Genomic DNA, 16,464 nt, shown 5'->3' on the forward strand with positions numbered 1-16,464 from the left:
CTCCTGTTTTTATTTTACCAGTCTCCTTTATCTTGCCCATTTCAACAACAACTTGTATGATCATAAAGGACTTTGTTTTCATACTACTCTATACTTTTCATTGCAATGTTCCCATACCTTTCAACAGAGTAGTGATTCTCAACTGAGGGATGAAAGGTATGTGTAGTTTGAAAGTACATACTCAGTGTCAAAATTCCACATCTATCAAATGGAAAAGGAAGACACACCTCCTTGTTTAGGTTATTTATATTCAATAAAATTAAACAAAATCTTCCTCGCCAGTGAGGATCTGCAAAATACAAGTGGGGGTGGGGAGTGGAGAAGCATGCCTAGATTGGAAGGAAAGGTTATCAACACCTCCTATGGTAAGATTTCTTATGGCTTCTCTAAAGGGAGTTTATTATAGTTTATTGTTTATGATGGACAAGAAACACTGCAACAGAGATTAGTCCAGCTGTCCAAAAGATGCAATTATATAAACTGAACTATAGACATCCATTTTCCAGACTTCTCTGTACTGCTCATCCTCTTAAAAGACAATGAACTAATGCCATATTGACAAATACTGACTCATATGGTAATATGCACTTCTGAAAAGTACTACCCATGCCCACTTAACCTCTAACTGCTCAAAGATTCAGAAAAGAACTATTGTACTTCAAAGTATAAACCTTGTTATCGGAAACTGTATCCTTTCAAGAGGATCAGCTGAAGACAGACATAAACACATGTTATTGAAACACAAGATGGGTAGAAGCTGTTTAATCTAAATGAGAAATCCCTTGAAAATAAAATAACAGAAGGCCTAAAATGAAAATCACCAATATAATTTTTAAAAAGAAAAATTTAAACACTGTGCCATGGAGAGACATTCCTAAGACCCAAAGAGTCCCAAATCTTATAAAGAAATGGGAAGCAGTCAAGGTGAATATATTCACAATTTAGGGTCAGCAAAGGATCAGGATGGAAGGACACAGACCGTAAGAAATAGAGCTATTAACTAGGAGCCCCTCAAGAGATTTCCTCAAGATCAAGATCCTAGGCCATTTTCTCTATCTTCACCATTCTCACTGCCAAGTGTGTGGCCACTGTTTCTGTTTCCCCAGTTACTGAAGGAGAAAGCACTCACGCCTCCATCAGGGGGGGTACGGACATCTGGGGGCAAACATGGCTGGTAAAGTGAGCCTATCTGAATAAACAGGGAAAGTAAAATAAGCAACTAACAAAGCTGTACGTATGTTTAGGGGGCAGAGAAAAAACTATAGAAATTATGTCCTCACATGAAAGACCAGAAGGGGCAAGGTAAGGAAGTGAGGGGTTGACTGAGAGGGAGACGCTACTGGGGGTGGGGGTGGGAGTGGGGATGGGGGTGGGGGTGGGGGCGGCGGGGACCCGGGTCCATTACCTGCTCACACTGCCGGGGTTGGTGCCAGGAAGGCCCATACAGCAGAGGGGCGGCGCTTCAGGCAACTGGCGCCCCCCAAACGGCAATGAGGTACATGCACTTGACGGAGGGAGCAAGCGGGGTGCCCTCCTGGGTGGGGATGGCCAAGACGGGAAGATGCGGGGGGAGGGGGGGTGTGGATGCCCGGGTGGGAGCAGTGTGAGGGCGGAAGCCACAGGCCGGAAGGCCCGACGAAGACCCGAAGGAGAAAAGGAGCGGTGCCTCGCCCGGCGAGCCAAGAGAGGTGCCTTTACCTGCAGCGGCCGTGGGGGGCCGGTTCGCCCCTCTCGCTGTCTCTCCAGCACCAGTTCCCCCCTCCTCCTGCGCAGCCTAACTTGATGCTCCCGCCCGCCCCGCACGCCCATTGGCGGCAGCCCGCTGCCACTCAGCACAGGCGCAGGAAGGCGGCACAGCGCAGAGGGCGGGACCACGGAAGGCCTCCCCTCCCCCGCCGCCGCGGGCTAGGTTGAGAGCGCACGGAGAGGCCTATCCGGTTTCTAGGGCCCAGGCGAAGCCTGCAGCTTGCTTGGAAAAAAGGAGCCTGGGCAGAGGCACAGCCTCCTGCTGCGGCAAAGTAGTCCTGGGGATGAAATTCCCCACCACCTACACTGTACTCTGCACACCGGAGCGTGTAAACCGGGAGGGACGGTTCCACACTGCCAACTCCGCCTCCAGTGAACCCCTACCTTCTACAGTGCGGTCTATCCCTCTCCTGTAGTAACTATACCGGATCCCACTCCTCATTAAGAGGGGACAAATCCTCCCTCCCTCATGGGAGTGGATCAACTTAGTTGCTGTTACATGGTTTACTCTTAACAGATAAGCACTTTCTGCCACAACCATAATGCTGGTTTGTAGTCTCAATATTCCAACCTCTGGGCAGCAGTATCACTTTCTAGAAAGTAATTCCAGGTGCCCTCTGGCAATTCCCAGACCCCTCCCCTCCAAAACACACATCCACTCCTCACCTGTAAACCTTATCTCTGACCCTCATCACATCACTTCTCTTGAAACTCAGCTTGTCTGACATATTAGCCAGTATCCACTTTGCAGTGCTATTTGAGACCACTCTAATTCCCAATGAAACCCAGTCAACCCCCAAATGATGGTACCCAATCTTATATACATCAAAGTAAACGACTGCTAAAATCAGCTACTTACCACTAGTTTCCCCTGAAATGTAACTAGCTTCAACACTGAAACCCTGTTTTCTACACTCTAGGACACAACTGAAGAAGGTCAACTTGGCCTTAGCTTTCCTATTTTTTAAGATTCTAGCTAGCATTATCACTATTGTTAGGAACACCAATACCACTCCTTTGAATTCCCATTCACTCAGACTCAAAAATTCAAAGGCATCTCCAAAACCTCCTCCTGAATCCACCATCCAATCATTTGCCAAATCCCATGGACTATCCCGAGATGTCACAGACAGATCCTGGAGTTGGCAAGGACTTTGACAATTAAGTCAACCCTCTTGTACAGATGAGAAAAAACTGAGGCTTAAAGAGATGAATTCAACTATGAAATTAAAAAGAAAGGATTTGTATTTCTGACTCCTGTTGTTTCTGCTGCCACCTCTTTATTTACAGTTACTTGTGGAAAAACAAACAAACAAACCCAAAACTGATTCCTTCCCCTACAAATCCATTTGCCACCAGATTAACTTCCTAAAACACAGTGAGGTCAAATCAGTTTCCTCCTTAAAAACTTTCAAAAGTTCCCTGTTACTTAAGATACAAATCTTAAGACTAAACCTTGCCTTTCCAGACTTATTTACCATTATCCTTCTACATACACACTTCTATGCTAGCCAAAACACAAAAGAAAAACCACCCCAACTTCCTATTGTCATATATTTTTCTCATAGCCTAGCTAATGCTACTGTCTTCAAATTACACTCCATCCTTACTTCATTTCTTTGCCTCATGAAAATCTTATCTCCTAAGATCAATATCAACTGCCTCTTCATTTTGCTGAGCATATAATACACTAATGTGGAAATATTCAAGAACCAAAAGTGAATAAGACATAATCTCTACTATATATATATGATGAGTTTGGAAAATAGGACTATGAAAATAATAACAATTGTAAACAATTATAATACAAGGTGGTAAGTGTGATGTAATAGGCAGGGGGCTATTACAGGAATACAGATAAAAGGGACTTACTTAGAAGGAAAAAGTTATAAAGGAAGTCACTTTTTAAAAGATGAGAGGAGTTAACTAAAGAAGGTAAAGTGGCCTACAAGAAAGGAGTCTTCAGGCAGCAGGAATAAGAAAAAAGTCAAAGCACAGCAATGGCAAGCAGCATGAGACACGAAGAGGAAACTCTAAGGAACACTGCTGTTGAGTCTTGCCAAAGTGTAAATCACAAGAAGAAATTAGATAAGATTGAAAGGGTAAGTGAAGGGCCAGGTTGTTCAAGGAAGGCCTTGAGTACCATGCTAAAGCATTTTCTGATAGGTGGATTAGGAGCCACTGAAACATAGAATGACATGATTAGAATTGTGTTTTGGTTAGCTAAGTCTGGGTATTGAGTGGAGAATACTTCTGGGAAATGAAGGGTCAGAGGACATAGAAGCAGTTAGGAGGCAACTGCGGTAATCCAGAAAAGAGCTATATAGTAGAAATTTGATTTTTTTTTTTTTTTTTTTTTGCTCAGCGACCATAGCCCCTTTCCTATAGTGGGGAAACAGCTTAAGGGAGAAGTCTCAATGGAAGGCTGGATCTCACCTCCCACTATAGGAGATGGAGATGTAGGAGATGGGAAATCAAGAGCGGGGCCTGGAGGGAGCGGTTCCACCTCCTCTTCCTGGAAAAGACAGAGTACACACATGATCTAAAGTAGTTAAAGTGGACAGTCCTTCAAAGAAATGTGACTTTGCACAGGTAATGCAAACACCCAGAACCAACCAACAATACTCAGCAGTGGCAGACATTAGAGTTCTACTACAGCATCCTAAGTAGACTACTCAGTAGTATGACCTGGGACATGTTCTCTGTCTCTAAACTCTCTTTGTTTCAGATCATTTTCTAAACCAGATTGTCTAGCATTTGTATTGATTTTGTGAGCCACACAGTATCTTTCCAATATATCCCCTTTCTGCTTAAGTTAGCCAAAAGATGATTTCTGTTGTTTGTAACCAAGAACCCTAACAAGGCGATTAGTGCCTGAATCATGGCAATGTGGGTCAAAAGGTAATGATAAGGAAGGGACAGGGACACCTGGGTGGCTCAGCGGTTGAGCATCTGCCTTCAGTTCAGGGAGTGATCCCATGGTCCCCAGATCGAGTCCCACATCAGGCTCCCTGCATGGAACCTGCTTCTCCCTCTGCCTATGTCTCTGCCTGCCTCTCTCTGTCTCTCATGAATAAATGGTTAAAATTAAAAAAAAAAAAAAAAGAAAAAGAAGGAAGGGACACAGCAAAGTAACAGGGGATAAAAATGCCTAAAACCCAGAGTTTAGAGAGAAAGATGAGTTCAGCTATGCTGAGTCTGAGTTGCCCAAAGCAAGTTAAGTAGTGATATTTGATAGTTGACTGGATGTATTAATCTAAAAGTTGGCTTGATGATACATATAGAATTCTCAGTTTTTAACAGCGGAGATTACCCTGGGAGTTCACAGAACAGATCAAGTATACAAAAAGCTGCACCAATACTGTTGGGGAGTCAACTGAAAATGTTGGGGTCTGTGAAGGATTGAAGAATCCATGACCATTCCAAAGAGAGTAGCTGCTAGTCAGCTCTAGTTTAGTGTTGCCATATGGAAATGCACATCCAAGGTTGAGCAAGAACTTCAGATTTTTCAAATGCCAGAAATAGAGTTTTATGTAAATCTAGGTTTTAAATGTAGACAACTAATTAAAAAAAAATTTTTTTTGAACACTCTGCCGGCTAAACAAAACACTTAGCTGGAAACCCAAGTGTTGAGATTTCTGATGCAGAGTGAGAAAGTTAAGGAGGAACTCAGGAGAACATCAGGATTTAAGAATCAGGGGTACCTGGCTGATTCAGTTGGGAGAGTGTGCAGCTCTTTGAGGGGTGGATGGAGAGAAAGAATCAAGCAGGCCCCACACCCAGCGCAGGGCCTGAGGTGGGGCTCAATCTCAAGGCCCTGAGATCATGACCTGAACAGAAATCAAGAGTCTGATGCTTAACAAGTGAACCACCCCAGGCACCCCAGAGCAAGTAATTCTTGATCTCAGGGTATGAGTTCAAGCCCCACATTGGGAGTAGAGATTACTTTGATAAAACAAACAAACAAACAAACAAAAAGGATTGAAGAATCAGAATAAGAGGGGCACCTGGCTGGCTCAGTTGGTAGAGCAAGCAACTCTGGATCTCAGGGTTGTGAGTTCAAGCCCCAAGTTGGGCATGGAGCCTATCTAAAGGCGGGGGGTGGGGAGGGTGGGCGGGAAGCAGAGGGTGTAAAATAGATGATGGGGATTAAGAAGTATACTTGCAGCGATAAGCATCAGGTATCGTATAGAAGTGTTGAATCACTATATTGTACACTTGAGACTAATATTACACTGTATGCTAGCTAACTAAAAAACTTTAACAAGTCAAAAAAACCCAAAACCTACCTACATAAGTAGGTAGAGAAGGAAAAGCTAAAGAAGCAAGCAGTGCAATGTCACAGAGGAGAGAATTGCAGGGGGAAAGACTGATTATATTGAAAAGCAAAAGTGTCTAACAGTATAATATATATTATATATATACTAATATATATTATAGTATAATATAATTTAAAATGTCCACTGGATGTAGTAATTGAAAGCTTTCTAATCTCTACTTTTTTTTTTTAAGATTTTTATTTATTTATTCATGAGAGACAGAGAGAGGGACAGAGACACAGGCAGAGGGAGAAGCAGGTTCCCTGCAGGGGGCCCGATGCAGGCAGGACCTGACCCCAGGACCCGGGGAACACGCCCTGAGCCAAAGGCTCAACCACTGAGCCACCCAGGTGCCCCTAATCTCTACTTCATCGTCAAGCCCAAAGTAGTTTCTTCTGAGCTTTCATGGCATTTTGTTAAGTACTCTTTTAGGGGAAGTATCTTTTACTTTATATTTTAGTTATACTTGTACATGAAGGTATAATGAGCTTTGAAGTCAGAGGGGGTTCAAATTTCTGTCCCACCAAGTAAATTAACCTTTCTGAGTCTAGTGCATTCTTCTGTACAAAGGGGAATCAAGTTACAGGGCCATTAATGAAGATTAATGAAACAATTAACACAGTATTTGGCATATAAACACTACGTCCTAGGAGATACTCAACAAATGTTGCTGAATAGATTGTTGGGAAAACAATTTGGTTTCGCCAGTGTCTCCATCTACCTACAAGATGCTAGTCAGCTTGAGAAGGGATCACCACTCAGATTAATGGCCTCTAAAATAATTTGTTGATTTCAGCAGGCTAATATCTATGTACTTGAATGTGCACTCAGGCTCTCTTCCTCTATATTAAATCTAAGGCAAACAAGAATAACTACACTTTAGATTCTGAAGTTTGAACATTATTTTCAACTAACTGGGTTCAGTCAGCCTAAACCTGCTATGTGACTTAGATGTTCTAGGTCCCTAGTATGCAACCTTGAGTGGTAAGAGACCCAAAGAAGGGTCACAAAGATTTTGGAAAAACCATTCCCACTCACTTTTTTTTGGACTGCTTTCAGGACATCAGGATGACTTTTCTGGTTTTCCTTCTCCATCTCTGGCCACTTCTGCTTTGCTGCCCTTCTCCTCTACCAGCCTTTAATTGTTGAAGTTCACGAAGGTTTGATCCTAGGCCCTCTTTAATTCACATTCTACACTTTTTTTCAAGAATGTCTAATTTACATACATGGCCTCAACTATTACTATTTCTTTCAACAAATTATCTACATATTTATATCTCACAGCAAGAAGTCAGCCCTGAACTCCAGACCTTTACATCTACTTGCTTACTCAATGGCTTTTCTTGGTAGTGAATGTCTCTAGTCTCCGTGGCTGACCCACTTGTCCAACTCTCCCTATAACAGGCTTATTAAAAAAAAAAAAAAAGAAAAAAGAAGATGTATTTATTTATTTGAGAGAGAAAGAGAGCAAACATTTTCTTGAAAGTTGGGGGAGGAGCCAAGAGAGAAGAGTGAGAATCTCAAGGGGACTCAGCACTGAGCACAGAGCCTGACTCAGGGCTCAGGCTCAGGGCTTGATCTCATGACCTTGAGACCATGACCTGCAGTGGAATCAAGAGTCTGATGCTTAACTGACTGAGCCACCTGGGCACCCCTCTGTACAACGGACTTATTACCTCATGGAGGCTGATTCCTTGGTAGTCTTTCTGGTCTCCTTCATCACCACCACGCACACAAGGAGGGTAATCATTCTTCAGCATCTCCTATTCAGTCACAGCTGCAGAGACCAGAAAACCTCTTCCTCTCAACCCATATCCATTATCTTAAAATCCTACCTTTACCTTCTAAATATCTCTCAAAAGCATCCACTGCTGAGATGCTGGGGGGGGGGGGGGGCGCACTCAGCAGTTGAGCCTCTGCCTTGGGCTCAGGTGGTGATCCCAGGGTTCTAGGACTGAGTCCTGCATTGGGCTCCCTGCAGGGAGCCTGCTTCTCCTTCTGCCTGTGTCTCTGCCTCTCACTCTGTGTCTCTCATGAATAAATAAAATATTTTTAAAAAATGCATCCACTTCTGTTTCTACTGCTATTCTGGATCAATTTACCATCTTCACTGTCCTGAAGTATTTCAAGTGCCTTGTAACTGGTTCCCCTCCATTTTGCCTATTTAACTTACGTATCTTGCCACGTCATAATTTCAAAGAAAAGCATTCCCTGATCTTGCAGACCAAAAAAACAGCCAAATTTCCTGAGTATACGTTACATGCTAAGCACTCTTCTAAACAATGAAAATGCAGTAACATATTTAGTTCTATTAAGCCTGAAATAATTTTTTTTTTACAGATAAGGAAACTGAGGCACCTAGAGATTAAGTTATTTGCCAAATATCCCACAGCTAGAGAAAAGTGGTGCCAGACTCAAATGTAAGCAGTGTGGCTTCAGAAGTCACTTTTTTTTTTTTTTTTTTAAGATTTCACTTATTTATTTGACAGAGAGAGAGAGAGCGTGCACAAGCAGGGGGAACAGCAGAAGGAGAGGGAGAAGCAGACTCCTGTTGAGCAGGGAGCCTAATTTGGGGCTTGATCCCTCGGATCCTGACCTGAGTCAAAGGCAGATGTTTAACCATCTGAGCCACCCAGGCGCCCCCAGAAGTCACACTCTTAATCACCTTACTACACTATTATAAATTCCCCTGTAAAACCCGTAACTTCATTTTTGTAGTAGAGATTAAATAACTGCTTATATACTTAACTGTTTGATGTCCCCCCCCCACCCTTAGAATGTATGTTCCACAAAGGCAAAAACTGTGTATGATTTCACTACAATATTCCCTTTGCTTATCAGGTGGTAATGGGCATTTAATGTACTTTTCTTGAAGGAGCGTATTTTCGACATCCGGCCAAAGGTGTGTGGGAGTGAGGCTGTGGAGAGGTAATGGGGAGGTTTCTGAGCAACAGCAAGGGCTTCTCTCAGACTGCAGAGATAGTAAACGGGCAGAGGCATGTTTCCTACTAGAAACATTCTTAAAAGGCATTATAAAATCATAAGGATTTTCACTTTTTAGAACCTGGGCTATCTGCAATATACATAAAAGACTATTTTCTATAGTGTGATTAATTACTTTTGAAAGTAATGAAATTTTAGTTATCTCCTTTAGGCTTAGGACCACAAAAAAACCTCAGTGGTGGTCAATTTAAAGCTGTGGCAAGAAACAAACAGATGGGGATCCTTGGGTGGCTCAGTGGTTTAGTGTCCTGGGATCGAGTCCCACGTCGGGCTCCCTGCATGGAGCCTGCTTCTCCCTCTGCCTCTGCCTCCCCGACCCCCCCATGTCTCTCATGAATAAATAAATAAAATCTTAAAAAAAGAAAAAAGAAAAGAAACAAACAGATGACCTATACCTATATGACCCAAAAATAGGGCCTGGATTCATTTTCAAGTCAGCCTCATTGTAGACTTTTTTCCAGTAAAACTCTAGAGTTTTGGCCTAAGTATGAAGACATAAAATAAGAGCCTAATCTTTAAGGATCACTGCCCTCAGGCCAAGTTAGCTAGAAAAATTCTTTGCTGGCACATGGTCACCAAAGTAAAAAAATTATTTTGGGTTCCAGCTGAGGAATATCTAACTTCTAACTGGATCACTACATGCACCTTGTATGATGCCACTTGTGGGCATCAGGCATAAGTAACTATATATATATATATATACACACACACACACATACATATACATATATACACACAAATTTCAGTAACAAAGTCCTGATGTCCTCCTTATGCTCCCCTGCCACAACACATTTTAAGTGGGCCAGGTATGCATACATTTGTTCAGCCTAACAGAAAAACATAAAGACTTAATTATTTATGAGGTATTGTTTCATTGCAACATTTATGTTAAAAAAAAGTGTATGGGGCAGCCCGGGTGGCTCGGCGCTTTAGCGCTGCCTTCAGCCCAGGATGTGATCTTGGGAGTCTCGGGATTGAGTTCCATATGAGGCTCCCTGCATGGAGCCTACTTCTCCCTTTGCCTGTGTCTCTGTCTTTCTCTCTCTCTGTGTCTCTCATGAATAAATAAATAAAATCTTAAAAAAAAAAAAAAAGTATGTGTTGAAGGGAGGAGAAACACTATAAGGCACTGTTACTATCACAGGTGATTCCAGGCACAAAAAAATGACCCCAGTGAAATGGGACTGATGAAAATTTAAATTTAGTGGACTAGTCTGACTTGCACTGGCTAAAAAATAGTTATTTGCAAGACTGACCAAGTGAATTCCCTCTGTAGAGCGTAAAGTGTTTCACATAATCTTATCTTCAAAATAAGTTAAATAAAGGAAACAAACGATTATTCTTTTTTTTTCCCTTTTAACAGAGATACAAAGACAAAAATAAATCTTACATTCCCAAGGTTCTTCAGCTGCCAAAGGTACAGCTTTAACAGGCTACCGAATGCCTACTTGTACAGTGTGGTCAGAGACAGTTGTTCCACAGGGGTCAGCACTGAACTTTTCAACGGGGGGAGGCTGGGTCATGAATGTGGTTTTGAAGTTGGACAGACCAGAATCCCACTCCTGGCTAAGTTATGTAACCTCACTAAGTCTTATTTTTTTCTCTTCTGTAAAATGAAGCTAACATCACATGCATTTCAGGGTTACTCTGCAGATTAAAAGATAATGTACAATGTTTGGCACATAGTAGGCAAATGAAAAGGAGTTTATTATTCCCTATCCAATAATTTCAAAGAGTACCATTAAAGGTTTCTCTCAAAGCAAAATCACTCCTTAGAGACTTGGCTGTACTGGGTCTACTAAGCAGAATGGTGGGATACTGAAATAGATGTAAAAGTTTCACAATTAGAATAGCAGGACTGCTGGGCAAGATGAAAAGACTCTGAGAAAGCAGTACAGCCCTTTAACCTTAAAACCACAGAACAGACTTCAACCAGCCCTGGTGTCTAAGGCAACATCCAGGTAATTCAATTAATCATTTTTTTGGGGTTTGTAGGAATGAAGTCAGTGTCTATCTCATAGTACTCCATTTACTTCACGATGCCTGCTGTGGGAACATATAGGTCTCCAACTGACTAGCCTGCCCCTTGAGAGTTCACACGTCCAGATCCAACTGCCCAGACTTTTGACTTCCATGACTTCCAGATATGTAGATAGAAGTGACCATTACCTATACACATTTAGAGCCTCATGAAGAAGGTACCCTCCCTTCCACAGGAGGCATACCTGAAAAACAGGCAAAAGCATTACATTTTATAGGAGAACTGATGTGTAAATAAACAAAGAGCTGACTAATGTTCTCCACTCCCCAGACAAGGCAAAAAAAAAAAAAGAATAACTAAATACTGACTGGAAGCAATGAAGAAAAAAACACTGAGTGAAAGGTCCATGCTCATGAAACATGGTAACCCTTGTTTAAAAATCCAAAAAAATCTTCTCTTTCAGTTTACTTAGGTCGATATTTGCTGTGTATCTGATCTCTGTAATAGAAAATGAAAACTGTATTCTATTAAGAAATTGTTATGATATGGGCTCTAAATAGGCAGCTAAATTACTGAAATCACTGGTTTCTTCTAGAACCAACCAAAATGAAATTCCCATGTCACTAATGGGACAATGTACCTCTGAATATGTCCCAAAGGAATAGTTCCTATGGACATAGTGTATTCCCAAAGTAGGTAGGCAGCGGAAAAAAAAATGAAAACAGGATATTCCAAAGGTTTCTATAATGACCATGAGAGACAATCTGAGAAACCTATAAAATTTTACAGCTCCTGAATGTCCTTCCTCTTGGATGAAATTAAGAATTCAGTTAATACATATCCTTTCTCAGAAAGATACTGACATAATTTTAGAAGAATTACAGACTCTCAAAACAAAAAGGTGTTATTACAGAATTACAAATTACTAGATAATATTGGGACATTACCAAAAGGACTGTAACTATTACATTTAAGTTGCTGACATACAGGAGAGAAAAAAAACACAGTCCTATTACCACCTAGTAATTTCAGTAGTATGTCATTTAATTACTTTTTAAAAATTAAATAAACACTAAGATACCAAATGAAATGAAGCCATACACAATAAATGTCTCTGGAAATGTACAGAGGGGATAATTCAGGGATGTCTCATTCTTTGTTTTTTTTTTTTTTTAATTAATTAATTTCAGAGAGAGAGAGTGCACCCAAGCCAGTGGGGGAAGGGGTAGAAGGAGAGAATCCTCAAGCAAACTGCCTGCTGAGCACAGAGTCTGACTCTGGGCTCAATCTCACCACCCATGATCATGACCTGTGTTGAAACCAAGGTGCCCCAGGGATGTTCTATTCTTTCAATGATAAAGCCAATCTTTTCCTAATAATTATGCATAAGCATAAGTAATCTTTAAAATTTGGAGTTGTTTTTGGGACACCTGGGTGGCTCAGCAGTTGAGCATCTGTCTTTGGCCTAGGGCATGATCCTGAGGTCCTGGAGTCTCCACACTGGGTTCCCTACAGGGAGCCTGCTTCTCCCTCTGCCCGTGTCTCTGCCTCTCTCTCTCTGTCTCTCATGAATAAATAAAATCTTTAAAAAAAAAAAAAAGATTATGAGTGAGTCTGATGTTCTGGAAACTCCTATCAAACAAACTAATGAGAATATACTTAGTCTGAATTTGTAGGGGTTAGATCATCGTCTAGATTCTCTACACCACTCTACTGCTTGGAATGTATTCCAATATATCCGTCCCTGCTGAAGACCAACATAAAGTAATTATCTATGCCAGTCTTTCTGTTTATGCCTGATAGACTTATTATTATTATTATTATATCGTAATGACATACATTGGTGAGTAGAAATGAATTGCTTTATTTTTAAAAGTCTCCTGCTGCATTCTGAAGAATTAAGATATTTTAAAATTAGTCGAAAAGAAACTGAATAAAAGGCACTGAATTATCAGTCTAAAAAAAAGATATTTTAAAGTTGACCATTTTGCTTCATGTGACAAACAACCGAGAGTCTAGTGAAGTATTAAAAGCAATGGATAATAAAAAGGGCAAAAGAAATGTTACCTACAGAACAGCTTCATGAGAAATCTCAGAGACTAACACACTTTGTAGTTTAAATTGAAAACATCCAGTAACTACAAAGAGACATGTATTTTGCCACACGAATACAATGAAAATCTTAAAGGCTATGTGAAATAGAGTGAGAAAACACACACAAAAAAGCTTAATTACAACTTGATTGTACAGTTGTACACACAAAACAAAACAGAACTTAAGGTAGGGAAAGGTCATCCAGGATAAATTTTAGAACGTAATAAATGATGAAATAAACCTTCAGGCAAAAGCAAATGGTTGATGCACCAGCTTTGTTACATAAAAATACAACTGTCACTTGAGTACCAGATACCAAAAGAACATATCATTAAAATTAGGGTCTCTTTGCATCTCTTAAAAAGCCTCAAGAGGGATGCCTGGGTGGCTCAGCAGGTTGAGCATCTGCCGTTGGCCCAGGGCGTGATCCTGGGCTCCCCAGATCAAGTCCTACATTGGGCTCCCTGCGGAGGCTGCTTCTCCCTCTGTCTGTATCTCTGCCTCATTCTCTGTGTCTCTCATGAGTAAATAAATAAAATCTTAAAAAAAAAAAAAGAAAAAAAGAAGAAGCTTCAATTAGAAGCAAAAAAAGCCCCAACATTAGTGAATTAAAAACAAAAAGTAAAGTGCACAAAATTGTAACAGGAGGATGAAAGGAAGACCACCAACTTTGTGAGGAAAAAGAATAAAAAATTAATTGAAAAAAAGATATAAAAAGTTAAGCCAAGAAAAATGAGAAATGATGCTATATTATTGAATCGACTGCTAATGGTAAAACAGTAAATACTAGGTCCGTCACAGTCGTGCAAGGCAGGTCATGCAAAGACCTGCAGATCCGGGACTTGCCCAAATGCAGGTCCAGAAGTGGAGTGACCCTTAGGGTTAAGGATGCGGGGCCAGAAAATATCTGAGTTGTTTATCCTCCAGGTATCAGGTCAATACAGGCTCAGAAGACAGCTGGACTCTTGCAGGGCGGTGGACAAACAGTATCTTGGAAGCATTAACGATCATCTCTGTGTTCTACAAACGTTACGGTCCTTCCACAGATGATAATATCAAATCTCATTCTTTCAGTAAACAAGTGTAGTTCTCCGCACCCACACAGTAATCTTAAGTGGTAGTTTAGCTTAAAACAAAACAAAACAAAAACTCCCCCTCGTCAAAAGAGATGGGTACAACGGTCTCTTTTAAAGACTGACTCGCCTCGCCATCCTACCTTGACTACGGGCAACTATCCTACGTGTCAGACCCCTCATATTAAGTGTCAAAGCTGTTTCCTCTTATAACCAAACCCCTACAATGGTGGTGACCGCAAAGCCGAGATTTCCCCACCCAGTCATCTGCTGGCGCTGCAGAGGAGGCTACCCCAGAAAATACATCTACGTTTCCTGGCGATTCACGAGCAGCTCAAATTGCTTTCCATTTCTATTCTTTTCTATCCACGTCTAAATAAGTGGATTCTGTCAATTTGGGAACGGACAAAATCAAAAGGCCAGATGCACAGGTCGGACCACACCTGCGGGAGGTGTGAGTTGTGCAAGTACCCACACGCTATTCCATCGAATCCCTGCTCGGGTGTTACACCTTCCCCGGGGCCTGATGCACCGCACACACCTACCCTCTCTTTGGCCCGCGGCCTTCCTCATGCCCTCCCCTCTTGGTCTCCTTACACAGAATAATGTTTTCTTTAGGAACCCGTTTTAAAGGGGGTGGGACGAGTCCAAGACACCACGATTTGCTTGGAAGCCTGTTTGGTGAGCCCTACCAACGAAATTCTCGGGCAGAAGACGGTAGCTCATTAACTGACAGAGCCCTCCGGCGTCTCGAGGGTCCCGAACCGGACAGGCCAGGGAATCCCTACCTGAGCTGACAGGCCCGGAGCAACAGAGGAGAGCGATCGTGTGTGGATGCCGGTTGTGAGGGGAGGATGCAGGGGAGCCTGGCCGCGCTGGGGTCTGGAGCCCTGCGCCAGGACGCCTCATGGAGCTCCAGGTCTCCGACTCCTAGCTCCCTACGCTCAGTCGCTGGGAGAAACGGCCGACCCGCTGGACATGCATGCACCTGCCCTGCACTCCTCGGAAGACCTTCCTCTTCGCGACCGCCGCTTAAGGGCAAGAGCTGCTGCTGCTGCTGCTGCTGCTGCTGAGGCTGCAATGGCTGGAAATTTCTCTGTGACACTAGACACCGGTAAACGAAGGGCCGGCATCCGCTCCGAGGCAGGGGGAGGGGTCTCCGGCCCGGGAAGAGTTTACATAACACCAGGCCGGGCCCCTCGGGCTCTGCGGACCTGTCAACGGAGACGCGAGGCCTGAGCGGCCCTGTCGCCGCCGCCTCTCCACACGCACCCCCACGGCGCTCGCACCCGGTAACTGGCAACGACGGGCGCCGGCCCGCCCCGAGCTTTCCGACCCACCTCCATCGTCAGAACAAAACCAACAAGCAAGTAAGAGAGAAAGAGAGAAAAAAAAAACCCCACCACAACCACCCTGACCTCCCACTTCTGGGTCCAAAGCGCGGTGATACGGGGGCCGGGGGGTCTCGTCGCCGCCGCCAGCGCGCACCACGCCCGGGACGCACTGACAAGCCCCGGCGCCCCCCGGCCCCTCACAAAGCGAAGGGGGCGGCCCGGAGCAGCCCCCTGCGCCTGACCCCTCACGCCCCGGCGGCACGGGGAGCGGGGAGCGCGGCGCGGGCGGGCCGGGGACTCCCAGGGGCCCGCCCCGGGCGCCGCGGCCGCGCAGGGGCCCCCGGCGCAGCGCTGACGAGCCGGCGCGAGCGGGAGCCCTACCTGAGCCAGTCCCGCGGCGTCCCTGCCAGCCAGCGCTTCCCCTCACCGCGTCGGAGAACAAGGCGCCTTCCGGCGGAGCATGGCCAGCCCTCGCCTCAACCGAGCTTGCTGCCAGTCCGTGCGCCGCAGGCCCCGCCCACCTCCGGGCCGCCTGCCAATGGCAGGGCCGGCCCCGCCCCCCAGCAAGGTAGTGTGAGCGCTATCCCGGAAGTCCCCGGAGGCGGGGAGGTCCTGCAGGGCCGAGAGGGGTACGTAGGCAACCACGGATGTGCCTGAGTGGAAATAAGATCTGGCGGCCGCGGGCCCTGCTGCTCGGCTCGCGGGTGTGCGGGCCCCCGCCAGCTGCGCCCCCGCCCGCCTCCGCTGGGGACGCTGCGGGCCGCGCGGCCTGGCCCCGGGCGGGGGCGGCCATCTTGGGTCGGGCCGCGGGGACGCGGAAGCCCAGGCGGGCCGCGCCGACGTGCTTTGTGCGGTCCGGCTGGGCGGTCGGGAGCGGGGCCCGGTGCGGCCGGCGGCGGCCCCCCCACCGTGGG

General features: G+C 44.4%; 1 protein-coding gene across 6 annotated transcripts in view; it reads right to left on the reverse strand.

Annotated features, from left to right (window-relative positions):
• The window catches only part of CHD8 (chromodomain helicase DNA binding protein 8), a 60,809-nt gene extending 44,781 nt beyond the window's left edge, over positions 1–16,028 (reverse strand). For 3 of the 6 annotated variants that reach the window (XM_055341721.1, XM_055341720.1, XM_055341717.1), the window contains exon 1: positions 15,932–16,028. The gene's annotated coding sequence lies outside the window, so the exon portion shown is untranslated. Of the gene's footprint in view, positions 1–1,698; positions 1,771–15,004; positions 15,121–15,931 lie in introns of those variants that run through there. The other 3 variants (XM_055341723.1, XM_055341718.1, XM_055341719.1) reach the window with 2 other exon arrangements.
• Positions 16,029–16,464: the final 436 nt, after the last annotated feature.

Source organism: Nyctereutes procyonoides, unplaced genomic scaffold, assembly GCF_905146905.1.
Source record: "Nyctereutes procyonoides isolate TBG_1078 unplaced genomic scaffold, NYPRO_anot_genome, whole genome shotgun sequence".
Classification (NCBI taxonomy): Eukaryota; Metazoa; Chordata; class Mammalia; order Carnivora; family Canidae; genus Nyctereutes; species Nyctereutes procyonoides.